Here is a 23,829-nt window from a genome sequence, read left to right as displayed (position 1 = left end):
TTATATTCAGACACCAAAATTTTTAAAGATCATAATGAAAAGCTAATGTCTATTGCTGGGAAGAAAGCTAAGCCAGTTCAGGAGTCACAGTGCTAGATTTCTATCATGAGGAATAAATATTGGCAGATAAGAGAATAAGTCTGATTTCAAACAGAACTTAACACTTCTGGCTGAGCCTGGGTCTTTCCTGTGAAACACAATCATAATATTGTTCTCTGCCAGAAAACAGTGATGTTAATAGAAGCAGAATGTTTTCTTCCCAAATTAGCTGAGGAAAGATGTAGCAAAGGATGTTGACAAAACTACTCTAAGAGGTGGATTTAGGGGGCAACTGGGTGGCTCAGTCAGTTAAGGGTCTGCCTTCAGCTCAGGTGATGATCCCAGGGTCCTGGGATCAAGTCCTGCGTTGGATTCCCTGCTCAGCAGGGAGCCTGCTTCTCCCCCTGCCTCTTCCCCTCCCCCTGCTCTTTCTCTTGCTCTCTCGCTCTCTCTCTCAAATAAATAAATTTTACAAATCTAAAAAAAAAAAAAAAAAAAGAGAGAGAGGTGGATTTAACTCCAGTTCAGAGATGGACAGCCACGGATCCTAACAGAGAGGCTGCAGGCTCCCTGGGGGGGCGGGGGCGGGGTCCACCAAATACAAGTCACAACAGAAAAGGCAGAGGTAGCAGCATTATTGCTTAAAGTCAGTTGCTGCTTTAGTTTGACTTCTCCTCAGCACCTCTGAAGAAGACACCCAGGCCACTGCCCAGGGAACAGGAGGGCAGGGACAGATAAGGCCTTGTTCAAAGTCCATCTCAAAAACAGGCAGGAGGTTGGGGGCGGGGGCAGGAGGGCAGATAGAGAAGGAGAGGGGGCAGAAGAGAAAGAGGTCGCAGTAAGGGAGGGCAGAAGGAAAGATGAGACAGACCCCAGGCCATCAGTATCCTAAACTTAGGACAGAACAAAGAACTAGTATCACTGCTTCCAAATACTATCACACAAAAAGTCACTCCCACTGAAAGGCCTTTATTTATAGTTTCAACTGAATTACAGTACACTAAAGGCAAATTCGAAAAGTCATCATAGTCTCAGTATTCTAACAAGGGCATTTTCAGTTCTCCAATTGCCTTGCTGTGTTTTTAATTCAGTTCCCATCTTCACTGAGCGTGCTCTCTGCCAGGCATGGGTGCAAGGATAACAAGACAAGCTTTTATTACCAGAAGGGCTCAGATACATTCACACCCTAAGGTGACTCACAGTCACTTGAATGATATACTCTTTTCTTTAAAATACATTCTTCAGCCATGGAATGTCATTTGTTTCAAATATACCAAAAGCAAATGGATTAAAAAAAAAAAAAAAAAGGTAAGAGGGGCACCTGGGTGGCTCAGTCGATTTTGTTTTTGCTTTTGTCTAAGGTCGTGATCCTGGGGTCCCGGGATTGAGCCCCACGTTGGGCTCCCTGCTCAGCGGGAGTCTGCTTCTTCCTCTCCCTCTGCCCCTGCCCCCAACTCGTACTCTCTCTCTCTCAAATAAATCAAATCTTTTAGAAAATGGTAAGAAGTTCTCTAATACACCAATACACCGAAGACTCAAATGTGTTTTGGTTCAAAGTATAGGAAAAAGAATGTCAGGGTTTTCTTGTAAGTGCCACTCAACTTAGGTATCATAGAATCAAATGTTATTAGAGTTCAATCTGCTTCCCCTTTTATAGTTTTGGAACAACCCTGTAACATGGGTGATAATACTTTAACATACTCAATACTTAAGAATGACGAGAGAAAGGCATTGTCTAATGAGAAAGACCGAAATATTTACACATATACGTTGTGATCTAAGACATGCGTAGGTAGGCTTAGACATTCTAAAGTTACTGAAGATCTAACACCTTTATTCTTTTTTTTTTTAAAGATTTTATTTATTTATTCGACAGAGACAGAGACAGCCAGCGAGAGAGGGAACACAAGCAGGGGGAGTGGGAGAGGAAGAAGCAGGCTCATAGCGGAGGAGCCTGATGTGGGGCTCGATCCCATAACGCCGGGATCACGCCCTGAGCCGAAGGCAGACGCCCAACCGCTGTGCCACCCAGGCACCCCTAATACCTTTATTCTTATGGTAGCTCTACAATTTCATAAAGATCCAAGAGAAGGCTATCCTTCCTATTTAAAAAGTTGATACTAATAAAAATAAAAAAGATGAGAGGAGTATATAAGCCTTAACTATTCACTCCAATAATCATAAACAAAGCCTTTCTGAGTTAACTTTTGTGTCCAGAGTGTAGGCAGTGACTTAATAAGCTGACGATGAGATTTTAAATAATGTTGTCAATAAATACCTACGGTCTGGTTGACAAATTGAATTTGTAGCCATTCTTTTTTTTTTTTTTTTAAGATTTTTTTTTATTTATTTATTTGAGAGAGAGTGAGAGAGAGAGAGTGAGCATGAGAGGGGAGAGGGGCAGAGGGAGAAGCCGACTCCCAGCCGAGCAGGGAGCCCAGTGGGGGCTTTATCCTGGGACTCTGGGATCATGACCTGAGCTGAGACAGACACTTAACCAACTGAGCAACCCAGGCGCCCCGTGAATTTGTAGCTATTCTTGCATACTACTGCTAGGTATTAGCCAGCACTCCGGGTCACCATATCTGTCCTGTTCTGAATACATTTGCCGATAACGCTATTGGTAGGTTGCCATTTGTAACCCTGAGAGCTACCATTTGTGTAGTGCCCTATGTGCCTGCCATAATGTATCTTACAGTTCACAACATGTGGGTTAGGCACCAACCCTCACGCAGTCAAAAATCCACATATAACTTCTGTCTCCCCAAAAACTTACCTACTGAGAGCCCACTGCAGAATGGAAGGCTTCCTGAGAACATAAACAATCGATTCACCATATTTCATACGTTACATACCGTATTCTTTTTTTTTTTTTTTAAGATTTTATTTATTTGTCAGAGAGAGCAGGAGAGCACAAGAAGGGGGAAGCAGCAGGCAGAGGGAGAAACAGGCTTCCCGCTCATCATGGAGCCCAACGAGGGACTTGATCCCAGGACCCTGGGATCATAACTTGAACCCAAGGCAGACGCTTAACCCACTGAGCCACCCAGGTGTTCCTACATACTGTATTCTTGTAATAAAGTAAGCTAGAGAAAAGAACGTGTTAAGAAAACCATAAGGGAGAGAAAACACATTTACTATACTGTACAAATATTTAGTGAAAAAAGATCTGCATATAGGTGAACACAGTTTAAACCTGTGTTGTTCAAGGGTCAACTGTATAGGACCACCTCCTTTAATGCTTATAGTAATCACGAGAAGTAAATGTTATTATCTCTGCTCTGCAGAAGGTGATTGTACCGAAAGATACTAAGCATTCCGCATGTGCCCTTCTACGTTGCAGCTCACTCATTTAATGCTCACAATAACCCTACGATGCAGCACTACCATTATCCTGACTTGACAGATGAAGACACAGAGCAAACAGCTCTCCCAACACCACATACATTGTGGCGGAGCCCAGATCCTCAGAACGCCGAAGCCACACTCTTATCCACCAACCCCAAGGAATTTGGCTCTCCATGTCTGCCCTCCATCCCACCTACGAGAAGGGCTATGAGAGCAGACAGGAAAGGGGCCAGAGCTGGTGTGGCCAGAGCTGAACCCTCTAATCCACAAGCCAACTCTTAAATCTGGCTGGGACCCACCCCCAAGTTTCCCTGAAGAAACTCACAACAAGAAAACTGAAACCTGACCTCAAAGCTGGCACAGCTCAATGGTCCCAGGAACATGTGATCCAAAGGCCAGGGCTTCTAACAGACCAGAGCACAAGGCATCACAGAATAAGGAGCCTTGGTCTGACTGAACGGATGCCCCATGTCCATTCAATGGTCACCAACCGCTTACTTTCTATGGCCCACTAAGTGCCCAACCATACTAGGCTCTCAGTTACTAAGCTAACTAAGCCAGGGGCCCACCTCAACTGCTAACGGTGTAGGGAGACAAACAACATGAAATACGGGCTGTTAAGATCATGGCCAAATGTGCTCGGATATAGTAGGGGCATCAAGGAGGGAGGGGTAGGGTCAATTCAAACAGTGTGTGAGGAGGTTAACAAAGCCTAAAGGAGAAGGTAGGTAGGGAGCCGAGTCTTGGAAGTGAGGCCAGGAAGCCTTATTCCAGGAGGAAGGCAGGAAGCCGTGGTAAGAAGCAGTCCCACTGGGAGGAAGACACCTGTGCTGGCAATGAGCTGACTCGTTTACAGCCCCCACCCTAAGGACAGACAGACGCACTGTGAAGAAATGAGACGAATGTCCCAAGCATCATGCTGGAGTGTATTTTCTATGGAGGATGTTTTCCTCTTAGGGAGAAGTTCCCCATTCCCACCTAGCACCCAAGATGAGGGTGCCCACCTTGACCTGAGTCCAGGATCCCCGGGGAATACTGCAATGACTAATGCATTCTTTTTTTTTTTTTTCGTAAAGATTTTATTTATTTATTTGAGAGAGAGTGAAAGTGAGAGAGATCAGAGAGAAGCAGACTCTCCACTGAGCGGAGAGCCCAATGCGAGGCTCGATCCCAGGACCCTGAGATCATGACCCAAGTGGAAAGGCAGACACTTAACCGACTGAGCCACCCAGATGCCTGACTAATGCATTCTTAATAAGATGCAGCCTCACGGACAGCTTGACTGCAAAGGGACTACAGAACACCAACATGAACCAAGCAAGTGGGAGCACCAGTGGCCCCAACCTCACAGAAACTGCCATTTCAATTAGAAGGACCAAGAACGAGACAGAAATAAGGTGTTATATTCAGCGGAAATTATGAGACCACCTTTACCCCTGATATTTTTGCCAACTGGATTAATCCAGTTGGCACCTACGACAGACTGAAGGCCTTTATTAACAACATGAGTCTATGCATGGAGAGGAAAATAACATGCTTGCACCTCAATTTAAACAGTATTCCCTCTGGGGAGTGGTTTTCTTGTGGACAGTCACATTCTGTGTTATAGGTCTGCGACATCTCACTTTGATGCAATCTATGTATTATGTTAGGGATTGCAAAAAATACAACACATCCCCCTCCAAGTGAGAATACTTACTGCTGCTGATTTACTTGTCCTCATGAGCAACTGCAACGCTAACAGTCCAAACCGGGGAGGTGAAATAGCCTCAGAATTTACAAAAAAGCCACTGCAAGTAAACACCCAGGCAACTTCAAAAAGGGCCGGGACAGCCCATGCATTTCAGGGCCAATGGGGTCAGTGAGAGCCAGGGGCAGGGGCTGAGGCCAGACTCGCAGCCAGACCACCAGACCTCGTGGTTGGTTGGGTAGCATGTTCACAGAGCTTTCTGCCCATCCCTCTCACCTCTGCCAGGGCCGAGAGCTGGGGATGGAGCGTGTGTGCCCAGGACAGAGAGCAGCACGGGACAGACTTCACAAAGGTTTGTTGGATGAATACTCAGAAAGAAGGAGTGGGGGGTGGAGGAGGTGGGGGAAGGAGGGAAGAAGGAGAGAAGAGAAAGGGACAGCGAAAGGAAAGAATAGAAGTGGGGAAAGGAAGGGAAGATGGAATGCAAAGGGAGGACATCTAAATTCTGCTCGACAAATAAAAGGTTGTATTTACTTTATGATCATCAGGGTTACGCATAAATTTAATAATAGATGTTTTCACATGGAATTACCTTTTATTTCCCTTTCAGACCTCAGAGAGTCCTGGTGATGTTCAAGACGCAGAAAGAACAGGGTAGGTGCTCTGGATGTCCAACTGGGGATTTCTAAAGGGAAAGAACAAAGATTAAAAATTATTCTGGAGAATAAAAGTGATTAATTTTTAAAGTATCATTAAAAAGAGACCAATTCTCACTGAATAAGAGACAGTATATTTCTTAATACACCGGGGGAGGGGGGAATCGAGCCCAAAGCCTCTTTCAAATACAGCCGCTCTAGCAAACTTCAAGTTGATTCTAGAAGAAAACAAAAATCAACCACGGGGTGGGCTTTGTTTGTGCGTTTACTGGAAAGCAATTCCGACAAGGAGGCTGTGTACTGCCATCTGCCTGGAGCCCCCACCCCCAGAGGCTCAGCGCCCCTCCAAACTCAACACCCCCCACACGACTTGTCAGTCCTTCCAGGTCAGAAAACCACGTAGGAAACAAGTAGCCCCTCACCAACAGCTGCATTGCTGCAGAGGGAAACAGACATACTTCTGGAACTTTCTTAACGTTTCTAAGCAAATAAAATATTACAAAATCGGCATTTCAGCTTGTCTCGTTCTCCAAATGCAGTTATGCATGAGCTCACACACACATGCCTAGTTGTCCTGAGGCTTTTGGCTCCTGGAGCCAGGACAGACCTTGGAGGCAGCACCGTCCCAAATTGTGAGCACACAATGTTTCATTTTTAGGAAGGAAACAATTACATTGACCAGGCACGTACCCAGGCCCAGAAACATTGTGATTCCATTTTACAAAGGGGAATGAGGCTGTTTGAGGAAAGTCCAGTCCACAGGTCTGCCGGACACATAAACGCTTTTATTATACTTGGATACACTTGGATCAATCCTGAAAGTGATTGTTATCTGAATATCTGGCAAGGCGCCAAGAAAATACTGTGGTGGAGGGGCGCCTGGGTGGCACAGCGGTTAAGTGTCTGCCTTCGGAGTTCTGGGATCGAGCCCCACGTCAGGCTCTTCCGCTATGAGCCTGCTTCTTCCTCTCCCACTCCCCCTGCTTGTGTTCCCTCTCTCGCTGGCTGTCTCTAGCTCTGTCGAATAAATAAATAAAATCTTAAAAAAAAAAAAAAATACTGTGGTGGAAAATTTAAACGTTTTCTCCTCCAACATCTGCTTTCCTTGTATACCATCAATCCAAATAACTCCATCTTTGTTTACTTGAAAGTGGGAGCTAGAGACAGGGAAGGAAAAGCTCTGACGGTAATAGATATCTTTTTTATTTATTTTTTATTGAGATTTACTGTATATTTCCCATGGACGTAGGAATAATCAATAGTAAAATTTTTAAGGAAGCACTTGGGACTTCGACAGACAATGGCTAGGAACCACTTCATTAAGGTCAATGCCAACGTTCCCACCATCATTATCTTCTTTCTGGAGTGATGTAATGAACGGTGTGCCAGAAGTTTATTAGTAAGGCTGCAAATCTTGACCTAGATTTTGCACAGCTTCAAAAAAATAAATAAATAAAAAGAAAGCCTAAAAGTGTCTCTTTAAATAACAACTAAGACTGAGACTTCCCACACTCACATTTAAAACTTTCAAAACAATCTTCTTTCCCCTGTCCCTGTGTCTAATAATGTTCATCAAGAACATAAAATAACAATTAGTACCAGATTAAAATAGAAATATGAACTCCAACTTCTACAGCTCTTTTTGATAATTTACTACCTGCAACTTAAGGTTTTATTCACCTGCTGAAATACCTGATTCCAGAATTCAAATGAATAATATCACATACATTTAACAAAGCATTAGAGAAATTTTTATTTAAATTGAGCCCAGAGGTATTTGAGATTGATGGTGACTCATAATAACAAAGTAAAAAGTTTTATATTTATTTTTCCAACTAGTGTTTTTTGTTTTGCCCTAAATTGTATCAAAAATTCCTTTAAAAAAATCCTTTTCATCCTTATCATTATTTTTGCCTTTTCTTTCTCACACTTTGAAAGAGAAAAACAACATAGAGGTCAGCCCTTCCTCTAACGACTGAGAAATGTCAAAGTCACACCATTATAATCGGGATGCAGAATAATACCATAAATGAATTTCAGGATTGTATTTATCCTCAAAGTTACCATGTAACATCAAAACCATCCTAATAAAAATAATTCACAGCACAAAGTTTAAAGCTAAGGCATTTTATGGTCAGCTGCTCCAACCCACTCTTTTCACTTCTAAGGAAACGAAAGCCCGGATGGTCAACTGACTCCTCTGAAGTCACAAGCTCAGCAGGTCCTAGATCTCAGATTTCACAGATGCCAATCTAGTGCTCCAATAGATCATAACTGATCTTTAATTTCCATAAATAAACTCTTCAGAGCTTATAATTTCATCTGTTTTCTACACATCTCTTCCTCTACACAGCACGAACACCACTTTGAGTCAACTTAACTTTATGTTAATATGAAACACTACTCAGAATTATCAAAAACATACTCTGCCTTTTGCTCCACTGCAAAAGACAGATTAAACCACTAGTGCCTGTGAGAAATCTGAAATAAAATTTGGGATACTCTTAGGTTGTCTAACCTAGATATGTCTACTCTAAAAATAGAATTTCCCTCTCTTAGTCACAGTCAAATCATAATCATAGCTTTGCTACAACACATTTTCAAGATTTTACAGATAGCTAGCAAGCAAAATGTAGGTATTCTACAGTAAAAGCTTATATAAGCAGTTTTTAAAGTAAGAATTTCAAGATAGTTCACTATTAGATGCATCAGTTCAGACGGAACTTGTAGTCTCTAAAATTCTGGAATCACTCAAGAGCACTTAATTTACCTAGATCAGCAACTTATTATCATCAACGGTTATTTGTTCACTCCTCAATTATTCACACTGCACAGCGCCAGGTGCAAAGAAACCCAAAAGCATGAGACGATGTCCTTGCTCACTGTAGGCTGATGAGGAAGATAATTAAGGAGGCTTCCACAGCGGCATCTAACTGAGTCAAGGTTTGCGTGTGATGAACGTGTATGTGCGAACATGTGTTTAGAGGGCTAGTTAACAGAACCACTTGGATTTTCTCAGAGAATATGAGTTGACGGATATTGTAAACAGCAGCTGGCCCTTGACCAACGTGGGTTTCACTGCGAGGGTCCACTTATACCCGTATTTTTTTTTTTATAAAAGCAATACAGTACTGTAAATGTATTTGTTTCTTCCTTATGATTTTCTTAATAACATTTTGTTTTCTCCAGCGTATTTTACTGTAAGAATACAGCATATAATACATATAACATACACAGTATGTGTGAATTGACAGTTCATATTACAGGTGAGGCTTCTGGTCAAGAGCAGACTATTTTTTTTTTTTTAAGATTTTATTTATTTATTTGACAGAGATAGAGACAGCCAGCGAGAGAGGGAACACAAGCAGGGGGAGTGGGAGAGGAAGAAGCAGGCTCATAGCGGAGGAGCCTGATGTGGGACTCGATCCCATAACGCCGGGATCACGCCCTGAGCCGAAGACAGACGCTTAACGACTGAGCCACCCAGGAGCCCCAACAGCAGATTATTAATAAAGTTTTGGGGGAGTTAAAAGTTAAACATGGATCTTCTAGGGCATGGTGGGGGATCAGCCTCCTTAATGCTTGCATTGTTCAAAAGTCAACTGTATATGTTGGAAAGCAGGGTAAAATAAATTGAAATAAACTAACAAATAAACTAACAAATAACAGAAGAATCCCTCTAATCATGCCCAAAACAGCAAAAAAATGGTGCAAGAAATAAAATATTCTTTGAAAGGAATTCCTTTCTTGAAAATAAGTCAGCAACAAAATACCTTCCTTATATTTCTTCATAATCACTCATTCATGTTACTAAAACTCAGCGCCACACAAAAAAACCCATTGGAAAAAAAAAGGCAATATTTAAGCACGTTTAAAAAGAAAATAAGCAAATGTCAAGTAAGCACAGGAAGAGATATTCAATATAATTAGTCAGTAGGAAAATGCAAAGTAAAACCTTAAGGAGATACCACTAAAAACTCACAAGAATGATTAAATTTAAAAGGGCAAAAACAGTCAGTGTTTGCAAGGATATGGAGCAACTGGGGTCCTTAACACAATGCTGGCAGAAAATCCAAAATGTTACAGGCACTTTGAAAAATAATTGTCCAGTTTCTTTCTTTTTTAATTTAAATTCAATTAATTAACATGTAATGTATTATTGGTTTCAGAGATAGAGATCAGTGGTTCATCAGTCATATATAATACCCAGTGCTCATTACATCACATGTGCTCCTTAATGTCCATCACCCAGTTATCCCATCCCCCCACTCCGCTCTCCTCCGGCAACCCTCAGTTTGTTTCTTATGATTAAGAGTCTCTGATGGTTTGTTTCCCTCTCTGATTTTGTCTTTTTAAATTTTTTTCTTCTCTTCCCCTGTGATCTTCTCTTTTGTTTCTTAACTTCCACATATGAGTGAGATCATATAATTGTCTTTCTCCGATTGACTTATTTCGCTTAGCATCATAACCTCTAGTTCCATCCACGTGGTTACAAAGGAAAGATTTCATTTTTGATGGCTGAGTAGTTTTCTGTTGTATAGATATACCACATCTTCTTTATCCATCCATCTGTTGATAGACATCTGGGCTCTTTCCATAGTTTAGCTATTGTGGACATTGCTGCAATGAACACTGGGTTGCAGGTGCCCCTCTGGATCACTACATTTGTATCTTTGGGCTAAATACCTAGCAGTGCAATTGCTGGGTCATAGGGTAGCTCTATTTTCAACTTTTCAAGGAATCTCCATATTGTTTTCCAGAGTGGCTGCACCAGCTTGCATTCCCACCAAAAGTGTAAGAGGGCTCCCCTTTTTCCACATCCTCCCAACATCTGTCGTTGTCTGACTTGTCAATTTTAGCCATTCTGACTGGTGTGAGGTGATACCTCATTGTGGTTTTGATTTATATTTCCCTGATGCCAAGTGATGTTGAGCATTTTTTCATGTGTCTGTTGGCCATTTGGATGTCTTCTTTGCAGAAATGTCTGTTCATGTCTTCTGCCCATTTTTTGATTGGGTTATTTGTTTTTTGGGTGTTGAGTTTGATTTTGGATACTAGCCCTTTACCTGATAAGACATTTGCAAATATCGTCTTCCTTTCTGTCAGCTGTCTTTCAGTTTTGTTGACGGTTTCTTTTGGTGTGCAGAAGATTTTTATCTTGATGAAGTCCCATTAGTTTATTTTTGCTTCTGTTTCCCTTGCCTTTGGATACATGTCTAGCAAGAAGTTGCTGCAGCCGAGGTTACCAAGGTTGCTGCCTGTGCTCTCCTCTAGGATTTTGATGGATTCCCGTCTCACATTTAGGTCTTTTATCCATTTGAGTCTATTTTTGTGTATGGTATAAGGAAATGGTCCAGTTTCATTCTTCTGCATGTGGCTGTCCAATTTTCCCAACACCATTTTTTGAAGAGACTTTTTTCCATTGGACATTCTTTCCTGCTTTGTTGAAGATTAGTTGACCATAGAGTTGAGGGTCCATTTCTGGGTTCTCTATTCTGTTCCATTGATCTGTATGTCTGTTTTTGTGCCAATACCATACTGTCTTGATGATTACAGATTTGTAATAGAGCTTGAAGTCTAGAATTGTGATACCACCAGCTTCAGTTTTCTTTTTCAACATTCCTTTGGCTATTGGGGTTCTTTTCTGGTTCCACAGGAATTTTAGGATTATTTGTCCCAGCTCTGTGAAAAACGTTGATGGTATTTTGATAGGGATTGCACTGAATGTATAGATTGCTCTTGTAGTATAGACATTTTAACAATATTTGTTCTTCCAAACCATGAGCATAGAACGTTTTTCCATTTCTTTGTGTCTTCCTCAATTTCTTTCATGAGTGTTCTATAGTTTTCTGAGTATAGATTCTTTGCCTCTTTGGTTAGATTTATTTCTAGCTATCTTATGGTTTTTGGTGCAATTGTAAGTAGGTCAACTCCTTAATTTCTCTTTCTTCTATCCAACTGGGCAGTTTATTATAAAGTTAAACACCTACCATATGACCCAGCAATTCCACACCAAGGTATTTACCCAAAAGAAATTTAAAGACACAAATTCCCAAGACCTGTACACAAATGTTCATAATATCCTTATTCATAATAGCCCCAAATCTGACAAATGTCCACCGGCTGATGAATAAATAAACAAATTACACACAAAGAAACACTACTCAGTAATAAAAAGAAAAGAATTATTGACGCATATGACAACATAAGTAAGTCTCAGAAGCATACTAAAAAGCCAAACGCAAAGGACTAAATGTATTATTCCATGGATATGAACTTTTTGAGAAGGCGAAGCTATAGCAATAGAAAGCAGATCAATTGTTGTGAGGGGCCGGGGTGTGGGGAGAAGGGGCTGACTGCAAAAAGGACTGACAGAACATGCTGCGGGGATGGAATGTTCTACATCATGATTGTAGTAGCACTACATGCTTGTGCACAGTTAGAAAATTCACGGAATTATACCCTTAACATCAGTGAATTCAATTGTATATTCAGTATACTTCAACAAAACTGACTAAAAACAAAACAGGACTCAGGGCCATCATCATTTAACCCGGAAATCAGTAACCTCATCAATAAGATCTGAAAATCCTTCAGCAGATGGCACTCTACATCTTCAAATACTTAATAATCAGTGATGGTTAAGTACCAGGAGACCACCAAAAAAGAGAAAGAAAAAACCAATAGTCAAATTTACTGCTCATAGGGAAAGTAAGTTATTCCATTCTTCTGCAACTTCCAATAAGTTTTAGCTTTATAATAGATTTCCAAAAAGTGGGCTAATAACATGTAGACTAAAATAAACCTGCTCGGGGCGCCTGGGTGGCTCAGTCGGGTACACATTTGTCTTCAGCTCAGGTCGTGATATCAGGGTCCTCAGATGGAGCCCCAAGTCTGACTCCCTGCTCATTGGGGAGCCCGCTTCTCTCTTTCCCACCGCCCTCCCCCTCCCCACTCATGCTTGCTCTCTCAAATAAATAAAATCTTTAAAATTTTTAAAGAAAATAATAAAATAAAATAAACCTCCTCACTGTAAAAGAAAAATCTTCCTAAAACTATTGGTGATCCAGGTAGGGTAATATATAGGAGATTGAAGAATTACCAAGAAATCCGCAGGAAAAAAACGACAAGTATGGAAATGTGAAGAAATATGCGTCAGCTTATAAATCAATTCCAAAATTATTCTATAAAACTCTTTGATACGTTAATTGAGAAACACCTCTTAAGCATCCACAGGGCTTTGACCTGGTCTACTGGACATGCTTATCTATGCTGTAAATAAAAACTTAAGATAGGCTTATCAAAGTTATAGCTGACTCACAGGTTAAAAATGGCTAAAATATTATATAATAGAACCATGATTCTGAAGGTATAAAGATGGAACAATTTTACAGTATTAGTGTCAAATACAGAGGAAAAATATTGCATTCATTCAACAAATATTCTCTGAGGGGCCGCAATGTGTTGGTAACTAGATGAGAAAAGACACCAAGGTTAAAAAAGAGCCCTTTCTTTGCCCTTACAAAGTTTATCAACCAAAAAATGTAAGCAATGCACTCTGCGATAAGAGTTCTAAACTAATTAATCTGAAAAAGACCTACGAGCTTGAGTTTATCACACAACTCTTTACCTATGGCATAAATACTAGTGAAATCGCAGGCTGAACTAACAGAATTATCAAATTCCATACACATAACACACAAGTCTACTCTACTTCAAATGGACCAACCCTGTAGGGGTGTGGATAACATTCCATTACACTCTGGACATACTCATTACAAGTCCCATTCCAAAGCCCAGCTTAGGTGCCTCAATCTTCTACCTGTTACCATCCACCCACTGCTAATGTCCCTAAGATAATGTACAAGCCTGGAATTACCCTGTTTCTCCTACACAATCCAGGTTGTTAAGAGAGTTAGATACCCTCAGATCTTGACAGACTGAGGCAGGGGCAAACAGGAAAAGGACCCAGCAATATTTAAATCAGCTACGGAAGTGGGGGTGGAAGGTGGACAATCCTGGGAAGGAAGAGACATCATTCTGAGTGGCAGAAGTTAGAGGCGCAGATATGGCCCACGGTAGGAGCATTCCAGCTTTGACCAATCTCACATTTGAAGAGATTGCCTCATGAGGTAGGAAGACCTGGCAGCATAAGTTTACTGAGCTGAGAATTTAGCCCTATTCTATTACCAATACTTCAACATAATGTGCTGTCATCCCACAACCTGTCTCCCAAAGCCCAGATTTTCAACCTTGCGCATGGATCTTTCTCATATCCATTTAGGACCTGCCCTCCTACCCACCCTCATGCCTACAATCCTTAAGCTCTTGCAGTGGCTCTGTATCACGACAGAATCAAAGCCAAACACCGCTCATGCTGGCAGACAGGGCCCCCTAACAAATTCGCCTCTCCTGCCACTCTCCCTTATATGCTGTGTCCAATAATCCCGCATCACTGCAGAACACGCTCATGGGGCCACACTTTTTCTTGCCTTCACGCTGTGTCTGCCATTCACTGTCTGATATATCCCACACCTGATGTGTGTCTGGAAGCTTCAGCCCACTTGGCCTCCACATAGTTTATACAATCCCTCCTCTGAGCAGCAGTCCACACTTTACCACTCCCTCCTCTCCATGCCCATGGCGCCTTACTGGTCTCCATGAAAACATTCACCCCAGATCCAAAGATCAGTTATGGCTGTATCTCCCTGCTGAAACTTAAACCCCTGCCTGGTTCTCTTAATCCCTAGGACTTAGCTCAGGTTGTGATACTCCACAGATATTTTTGACGAGTCAGGGACTCCAAGATACCCCAGTTCTGTACGTCCTGTCTGACCTTATACCCAATAGCAGTGTATCATCTGGGGTTATGCAGGGGGTGCAGGGTGAGCCCAGGCAAATGCTGTCATCTCAGGGCTGCAGAAGACGGAGGTGGGCAACTCTCTAATGAATCCAGGCAGCCTCAGTTGGGATAGAGTACTAGAACCAAAATGATTACCTCACAGACACTCTTGGCTGTTGTGAAATCAGCTGGGTTCAAATCTGACTTCCTCGCCTTCACGGACTATGTGACCTAGAGGAACTAACTTAACCTCTCAAAGCCCAGGTTCACTGGTCTACAAAATGAAGATAATTATAGCCCTTACCTCAAAGGGTCACTGTGAGGATTACGTGCCAGTGTGTTATGAAGGAGGTAGTGAAGGAATCAGGACGTGGCAAACGCTCGCTGAATGTTGTCTGATGGCTCCGCAACCTTGTCCTGCCTGCGCCTCCATTAAGGAATGGAGATACCACCTACTCTGGAATAAGGCATTTCAACAAAATGTGTAAAAATGCCAAGTACACAGGAATCACTTGATTATGAATCACTGATTTCTAAACCTAGAAAATTACCTTTTCTTTCCAGAAAGACAGGATTATACAACTAGAGAATCTCTTGAGGTTCAAACCAAAAAGACCACAATCACCTCACATACCATGAAGACTCCTTCAAAAGAGGCTTTTTATGTGTTCCAATAATTAATTTATTTGGACTGAATTTAAACAGATCCCTATATTTCTCTAGGCTTGACCAAAAAAAAAAAAAAAAAGCACACTAAAAAGTTCCATTAGATTTACTCAAATGTATCCCATCACTTTTGTTCATTGAGTCTCTATAAAAAATAACACTTAGCAAACCACATTTGGTCGAAGAAATGTTATAGCCAAGATAGAAATTTCTGAAAATGTCATCATGGAAAAACCCGTAAATGGCTTACTACAGTCTCCATGTCACAAATTTATCTTAAGGATAAATGCACCTGGTTCCAAACAACACATTTTGTAGAAAGAGTGTCATTTCAAATGTCCATTTTTAACACTCAACACAGAGCTTATTATACAAAGATGTGTTTATAAACCTAGCACCTTATCAACTGGCTTATGATCCAATTACTATTATCGTCATTTTCCAGGGTTTTAATGATTGTGAGTCAGTACCTGAAATAATATCTCATTTAGAAAAGATTAATAAAATCACAAAGCAAACAGTTCATGGTAAGTAGCTCCCAGCCCACATGCCAGCATGAAGCTGGGTGGCACAGTTATTTAGATGCAAGGACATGAATATAAGCGGGAGTAATTTTGATATATCCTGCAGGACTAATATGCTATTCTAGGAAAAAAGAATAGAAGAGCTTCCTTCCTTGAAAATTTTCAAACTTGAGGGGCAACTGGGTGGCTCAGCTGGTTGAGCCTCCAACTCTTGAATTTGGCTCAGGTCATGAACCTGGGGTCCTGGGATCAAGTGTGGGGTTCCTCTCTCAGCAGGGAGTGTGCTTATGGATTCTCTCTCTCCTTCTCCCTCTGCCCCTCACTTTGCTCATGCTCTCTCTCTCTCTCTCAAATAAATAATCTTTAAAAAACATTTTTTTTTTCCAAACTTGTGAGGTGCCTGGCTGGCTCAGGCAGGAAGAACATGTGATTCTTGATCTTGGGGTTGTGAGTTCAAGCCCCACACTGGGTACAGAGATTACTTAAATAAATAAAACTTTAAAAAAATTTTTTTTCAAACTTGTACAACACCAGAGATCTCCTAAATCCAAAATATACTTCCAAAGTCACTGTACTTCTTTGTCCAGGAGAAAGTGTTGTAGAAAACATGTATTTTGCAGTTACTCAAATTTTTATGTGCAAAATCCCTTATTAACCTACATTATGGAAAATAGTTCTTTCAAGAAAAAAACGTAGCAGTAAGGAACTTCCTAACCCAAGGCAAAAGCATTTATCTTATCTGGAGACCGATCTTTAAATTATTATTTTTAAAAATTTTTTGTTGAGGTAAAATACCCAACACAAAATTTACCATCTAAAACTGTTTTTAAGTGTCCAGTTCAGTGGTATTAAATACATTCCTAATGCTGTGCAACCATCACCACCATCCATTTCCAGAACTCTTTTTCTCTTGCAGAACTGAAACTCTGTACCCACCGAACCACAAATCCCATTCCCACTCCCCCCACCACTGGCAACTACTTTCTGTCTCCACGGTTTTGACTACTCCAAGTATTTCATATAAGCGGAATCATATAGTATCTGTCCTTTTGTGATTGGCTTACTTCACTTAGTATAATGTCTTCAAGGTTCACCCTACATGTTGTAGCATGTGTCAGAATTTCCTTTGTTTTGAAGGCTGAATACTGTTGCATTGTATGGACATACCACATTCTGCTTACTTATCCATCTACTGATGGACACATGAGTTGCTTGTACATTTTAGTTACTGTAAATGATACTGCTATGAACATGGGTGTACAGATATCTCTTCAAGACCCTGCTTTCAATTCTTTTGACTGTATACCTAGAAGTGGAATTGCTGGCTCATATGATAATTCTACTTTTATAAGTTATAATTTTTGGATGAGTAAATTACATCAGGGAGTAATTAAATCAATCACTATGTTCCTCAAAAAATAAAAATTATGCAATAGTACTTGAATAACCCTATCATGCCAAGAAATTATGTCAACAAAATTCTGTTTTCTGCTATGATTAAAAACTGGCAATTTCCCATCCTGCCAGGCACGCTCAAATACCAAAAAAGAAATGCTTGTCTTTCCTCACCTTTTTTTTGCCTTAAAAAATTAGTCTCCATGATATATTCAACGTTGGACCGCAGGGACTCTAAGTATCAATTACACTGTTTGCAAGACACACACACACTTGTTATCCTCATCAAACATGCAGGCACAGCAGCTTTCCCACACTGCTGTTTTTTATTTGGTTCTCAAGAGACGGATCTCTGTTTAACAACGTTGAGGTCTGGGGCTCTTTGTCTAGGTGAGAAGTGTCACTGGAGTCCCTTTCAAGTACCTTCCAGAGCAGGTGGCAATGACTTCAGGCCAAAGAATCTCTACTTTTAGCTTTCTCTTAAAAAAGCTGTTCGTCTCATTAATAAGCAAGGATAGAACAATGCCAACATCAACACTGGCATTTTCTGCTATCCTAGAAAAATTAAGCATAATCTTAATGAAATGTAATGCAATCTACTGGGCACTTCTTTTTTTAATGTTTAAATACTTGCATTTACTGAGACATCGGGTTTTATATTATTACATTTCTTAATCAGTGGTATAATGCACATGACATAAAATTTACCACCTTATCCATTTTTCAGTGTACAGTTCAGTGGCATCAAGTACATTCCTATTCTTGTTCAACCGTCACCACCATCCACCTCCAGAACTATTCACCTTGAAAAACTGGAATTCTGTACCCATTAAATATAAATAAATAAATTCTGTACTCTGCTCCCCTGCCCCTCTCCCCACGCCCCAGCCAATATTTAGCAATTGCTAATTCTGTCTCCGTGAATTCGGCTTCCTAAGTACCTCACGTAAGTGGGATTTTACAGCATTTGTCCTTTTGCCACTGACTCATTTCACTCAGCATTAAGTCCTCTGGGTTCGTCCTGTAGCCTGTGTCTACTGGGCACTTCCTTTTTTTTTTTTTTTTTTAAGATTTTATTTATTTGAGAGAGAGAGAGAGAGAGCGCGCGCGCACAAGCAGGGTAAGTGCAGAAGGAGAAGCAGACTACCCTCTCTCTGAGCAGGGGCTGGATTCCAGGACCCCAGACCCCAGGATCATGACCTGAGCCGCAGACGCTTAACCGACTGAGCCACCCAGGCGCCCTCTACTGGGCACTTCTGACCTCACACATCACAGGAAAGCTTTAGCTTCAGAACAGAACTGCAGAACCAGATGCTTGCAGGTCTGCAGTGAATGGACAGTCCCAACAGAAGTCGCTGTGCTTATAAAGCAAGAGTCGGACGGTACTAGTCGGATCCAGGAAGACGAGCGTCCTCCGCACCACAGGATGCTGCTCCTGGCTCCCTTCTCAACCTGTTTCTGGCAAGTGAGTAGGGCTTGGGAGCCAGACCACCTGGCATGTCGGTAAAAGAAGTTAGGGTACGGTTTCACTGAGGACTGAACTTTCCATTTTTCATGTCTGCTATTCCCAATCTTTAGAGCTTTGGGGAAATGAGTATCAATATAAATGACTGGCCAGGAAAGAGTGACACTATTATTAGTAAACATCAAATTAATGGCTCCATTACATGTAAGGCAATTTTCCTATCTTCATGGTAATACCAAATTGCAAGATAAAAAATACAACTTGCTCCATAAAATACAGCATTTATTATATGATCTTTTGTAGCACTTTTTTGGCTGTGTGGCTATTTTATGTAAGCCTTATTTCCCCAAATAAATTATGTATTTCAAGAAAAACAGTCTTTGAATTCTTTTATATCCATCTCACATCAATGTTCACACAAAACTAGGTATTGGATAAAATGCTACTGGTTGATCAAAAAGTAATTGATAGGACCAACTAACACATGAAAAATAAATGGACTGATCATTAAAAAGTGGTTAAACAAGGGAGTATTTATAGCTTAGTGGTTAAAGGTGTTTGTTTTATAGTCAAATACTTCTCAATTTATTTTTTTTATTTAAATTCAATTAGCCAACATATAGTATGTCATTAGTTTCAGATGTAGTGTTCAATAATTCATCAGTGGCATCTAACACCCAGTGCTCATCACATTACATGCCCTCCTTAATACTTACCACCCAGTTACCCAATTCCTCCACCTACTTCCCTTCTAGCAACCCTCAATTTGTTTCCCATAGTTAAGAGTCTCTCATGGTTTTTCTCCCTCTCTGATGACTTCCCATTCAGTCTTCCCTCCTTTCCCCTACGATCCTCTGTGCTGTTTCTTATATTCCTCATATGAGTAAAAGCCATATAATTGTTTTTCTCTGATTGACTTATTTCACTCAGCATAATACCCTCCAGTTCCAACCACATCGATGTAAACGGTAGTATTCATCCTTTCTGATGGCTGAGTAAAACACTTCCCAATTTAAATCTCAGTTCTATTCAGAGTTGCTCTGAATTAAAGGACAAACACATTCAATACCACTAGGTTGAAACCTGAAATACAGTAAATAATCCTTTATGTTTCAACCATTAGTGGTAGTAATGTTATTGCAATGGACCTCTTGTGATGGTATTAGGAAGCAGACCTTCAGGAGGTGGTTAGGTCATGTGGATGGAGCCCTCATAAATGGGACAAGTACCCTTATAAAAGAGACACAAGAAAGTTTCCTCACCCCTTCTGCCCTGTAAAGACATAAGACTAAAAAATTATCCATGATCCAGGAAACTGGCCTTCCTGATGCACAGCAGCTGCCTGAACCTTGACCTTGGACTTCACAGTCTCCAGATACCCAGTCTTCGGTAGTTTGCTACAGCGGTCTAAAAAGACGAGGACAGCGATGGATCCACTTTTTGTATGTATCTTTAACTGCTCCTGTTTTCTGACTTGCATTTGATTGGGCAGTTCCATAACTGAAAAGAAGTTTGTCTCAGGGCAAGTGCCAGAGAACAAGGATTGATTTTATTTTTATTCTCTTTCAGATGTCTTATTTTATTGTCAGGTATCTGTAATTAGGGGTGGCTCATTAGAATTGTACAGAAATCTGATTTTAGTCTTAGAAAAAGAAAAAAGTAGAATGTCACTCAGCACTTTCGACTTGAACTGTTCATCTGCTAGTGTTTTCCATTGGTCAAACCCAACCAGAATCCAGAAAACTCACTGACGGATTTCAAACTTTTGGGCATTTGCTTTCAAAAATGCATATGAGACTTCCATTTCCAATTAGGATACAGAGCACGTAGAAAGGCCTTTGATCTCGTGGTCACAAGAAATTTCATCTGGACAAAATAAAAACATACTTTTCTGTGGGCCAGTCTAGCAAAGAGTGATAAAAACACAGAAGCCTTGATGACCTCATTTCAATAAGAAACAAGCCCTTCACAGGCAAGCTGAAAGCCAGTGCAGGCTGTATATCTGAAGGCTGTGCCTGGCTAGCCTGCAGAGCTGGAAGAAGATCCCACAGACAGTCCTGACCTGGCAGGAACACACAGAGAGAGAGCAGCCTTACAGGACAGTGTGACCTGGTAGGGCAGACAGACAGGAATCTGGAAGAACCACAAATGCAACAGCAAATTACCAGTAAGGTTTCCAATCTACCCCATACCCTTCTTCCCAAAAACCAGACAAGAGAGCAACCGAGAAGAGGTTAGAAAGCCCAGATAAATCACATAGCCCATATATTCTCATGGTACCTAATCTCTGAATGCAAAGGAGAATCAAAATATTTAAGATGGTAGTCCAATCCTCTCCCAGCTGAAATATTGACAGAGATTAAAAAAAAAAAAAAAAAAAGGAAGATCAGGTGAACTCCATCTGATTAAAAGTGCAACCCAGACTTTAGCTAAATTCTAAGGGATCTGAATTTTCAGCTCCTCACCCTAAGCTCCATGAAGAAGGAAGAGCTTGCATGCTCTGCAATTTGAAACAAACAAAATATCATACTTCAGTCTTTACTATTTTATTTACACCACCTGAGATACAATTTTTAAAATTACAAAATACATAAAAAAAAAAAAAACAGGAAAATGTGATCTATAATTAAAGATTAACATAGTGAATAAGAAAGGAAACATGGATGACTCCATTAATGAAACTAGTAGCTAAGAACTTTATAAACTACAATAAATATGTTAAAGAATATGTAGAAAAATAAGCATATAATGGGAGAAGATCGGAGATATATTAGTACAGAACATAAATTCTAAAATAGAACTAAATAAGAATCCAGAACTAGGGGCGCCTGGGTGGCACAGCGGTTAGGCGTCTGCCTTCGGCTCAGGACGTGATCCCAGCATTCTGGGATCGAGCCCCACATCAGGCTCCTCTGCTAGGAGCCTGCTTCTTCGTCTCCCACTCCCCCTGCTTGTGTTCCCTCTCTCGCTGGTTGTCTCTGTCAAATAAATAAATAAAATCTTAAAAAAAAAAAAAAGAATCCAGAACTAAAAATACAGCATTTGAGTAAAAAGTTTATTGGATGGGATATCTCCTGAGGTAAGGTAAATAAAAGCAAAGATGGGCTACTGTGACTACATCTAAATAAAAAGCTTCTGCATGGTGAAGAAAACAATCAACTAAAATAAAAAGGCAACCTGCTGAATGGGAGAAGATATTTGCAAATGACATATTTGATAAAGGGTTAGTATCCAAAATATTTATTTTTTAATTTTTAAAAAAGATTTTATTTATTCATGAGAGACAGAAAGAGAGGAAGGCAGAGGCAGAGGGAGAAACAGGCTCCCCACTGACCAGGGAACCCAATGCGGAACTCAATCCCAGGACCCTGGAATCATGACCTGAGCCAAAGGCAGATGCTTAACCAACTGAGGTGCCCAGGCAACCAGTATCCAAGATATATAAAGAACTTATACAACTCAACACCAAAAACACCCAAGTAATCTGATTAGAAATGGGCAGAAGACATGAACAGACATTTCTCCAAAGACATCCAAAAGACACATGAAAAGATGCTCAACATCACTCATCATCAGAAAAATGCAAATCAAAACTACAATGAGATATCACCTCACACCTGTCAGAATGGCTAAAATCAAAAACAAAAGAGGTAGCAAGTGCTGGCAAGGATGTGGAGAAAAAGGAACCCTTGTGCACTACTGGTGGGAATGCAAACTGGTGCAGCCACTTTGGAAAACAGCACGGAGGTTCCTCAAAAATCAAAAATAGAAATACCTTACCATCCAGTAATCACAATATTGCATATTTACCCAAAAAATACAAAAACACTAATTCAAAGGGATACATGTACCCCTATGTTTATAGCAGCAGTATTTATAATACCCAAATTATGGAAACAGCCTAACTACCCAATGATGGATGAAGAAGGTGTGGTACACACACACACACACACACACACACACACACACACACACAGGAATATTATTCAGCTATAAAAAAATGAATGAAATCTTGCCATTTGCAACCACATAGATGGAACTAGAGAGTATAATGCTAAGTGAAATAAGCCAGTCAGAGAAAGACAAATACCATTTGATTTTACTCGTAAGTGGAATTTAAGAAACAAAAAAAATGAGCAAAGGAAAAAAGAGAGAGAGAGAAACTGATGGTTACCATAAGGGAGAGGGGATGGGTGAAATAGGTGAGAGGGATTAAAGAGGACACTTATGATGAGCACTGAAGAAGGTATAGAACTGCTGAATCACCATACTGTACACCTGAAACTAATATAACATGGTATGTTCATAATACTGAAATTAAAATGAAAAACTTAATTAGAAAAATGTAAATCTGAAAAAAAAAAGTTTATTGGATGGGCCTCATAAAAGACAAGTCAGGAATCTTATATTTTCCAAATTAAACAGAGAAAAAGAAAAGGAAAGAGATGAACTAAGTAGCACTGACTTGAGAAATACTATCAAACAATCCAAAATATGAATAATTAGAGGAGAGAGAACAGGGTTTAAAATATTTCAAGAATGTGAATGAAATGTACCAAATTTGAAAAACATCAAACCATTAACCCAAGATGCTCAATGAATCCCAAGCAGAAAAATACAAACAAAACCACACGTAGGCATATCATGGTCTAATTTCTGAAAACAAACCATAAAAAGAAAAAAATAATAAAAAGCAAGAAGGGAAAAAAGACATTACATACAGGGGAACAAAGACAATAATAATGGCGAACATCTCATTAGGAGAAATAGAAGCCAGAATGGAACGACCTACGTAAAGGAAAGGAAAAAAGAGAAAACTTTCTACAAGGAAAAAAGAGAAAACTGTCAATCTAGAATCTGATACTTCGCAAAATTACCCCTCGAAAATGAAGGCAAATTAAAGACCTTTTCAGCTAAATGAGAGATGAGAATATTTTTCACTAGCAGACCCACATTACAGTCAATGATAGAGGAAGTTCTTCAGGTTGAAGGGAAATAACACCAAACAGAAAAACTCAGATTTACAAGAAGGAATGAAGAGCAAAGACATGGTAAAAGTGTGGATAAATATTTTAAAGTTTTTTTAAACTTAAAAAAACAGATAATTGGCTGTGAAGCAAAACATACTACTGTATTATTATGGAGTTTCTAACTTACGTAGAAGTAAAAAAGTAAAGCAACAGGACGATGGATGAGAGGAGGCT

The 23,829-nt window shown here is 40.3% G+C and overlaps 1 protein-coding gene across 2 annotated transcripts in view; it reads right to left on the bottom strand.

Annotated features, from left to right (window-relative positions):
* Nucleotides 1–23,829, bottom strand: part of FAM110B (family with sequence similarity 110 member B) — a 148,705-nt gene that overhangs the window by 104,669 nt on the left and 20,207 nt on the right. For both annotated transcript variants that reach the window (XM_026516446.4, XM_026516445.4), the window contains exon 2: nt 5,670–5,762. The gene's annotated coding sequence lies outside the window, so the exon portion shown is untranslated. The remainder of the gene's footprint in view (nt 1–5,669; nt 5,763–23,829) is intronic.

This window comes from Ursus arctos, unplaced genomic scaffold, assembly GCF_023065955.2.
Source record: "Ursus arctos isolate Adak ecotype North America unplaced genomic scaffold, UrsArc2.0 scaffold_6, whole genome shotgun sequence".
Lineage (NCBI taxonomy): Eukaryota > Metazoa > Chordata > Mammalia > Carnivora > Ursidae > Ursus > Ursus arctos.
This window is presented reverse-complemented; position numbering and strand designations above follow the sequence as displayed.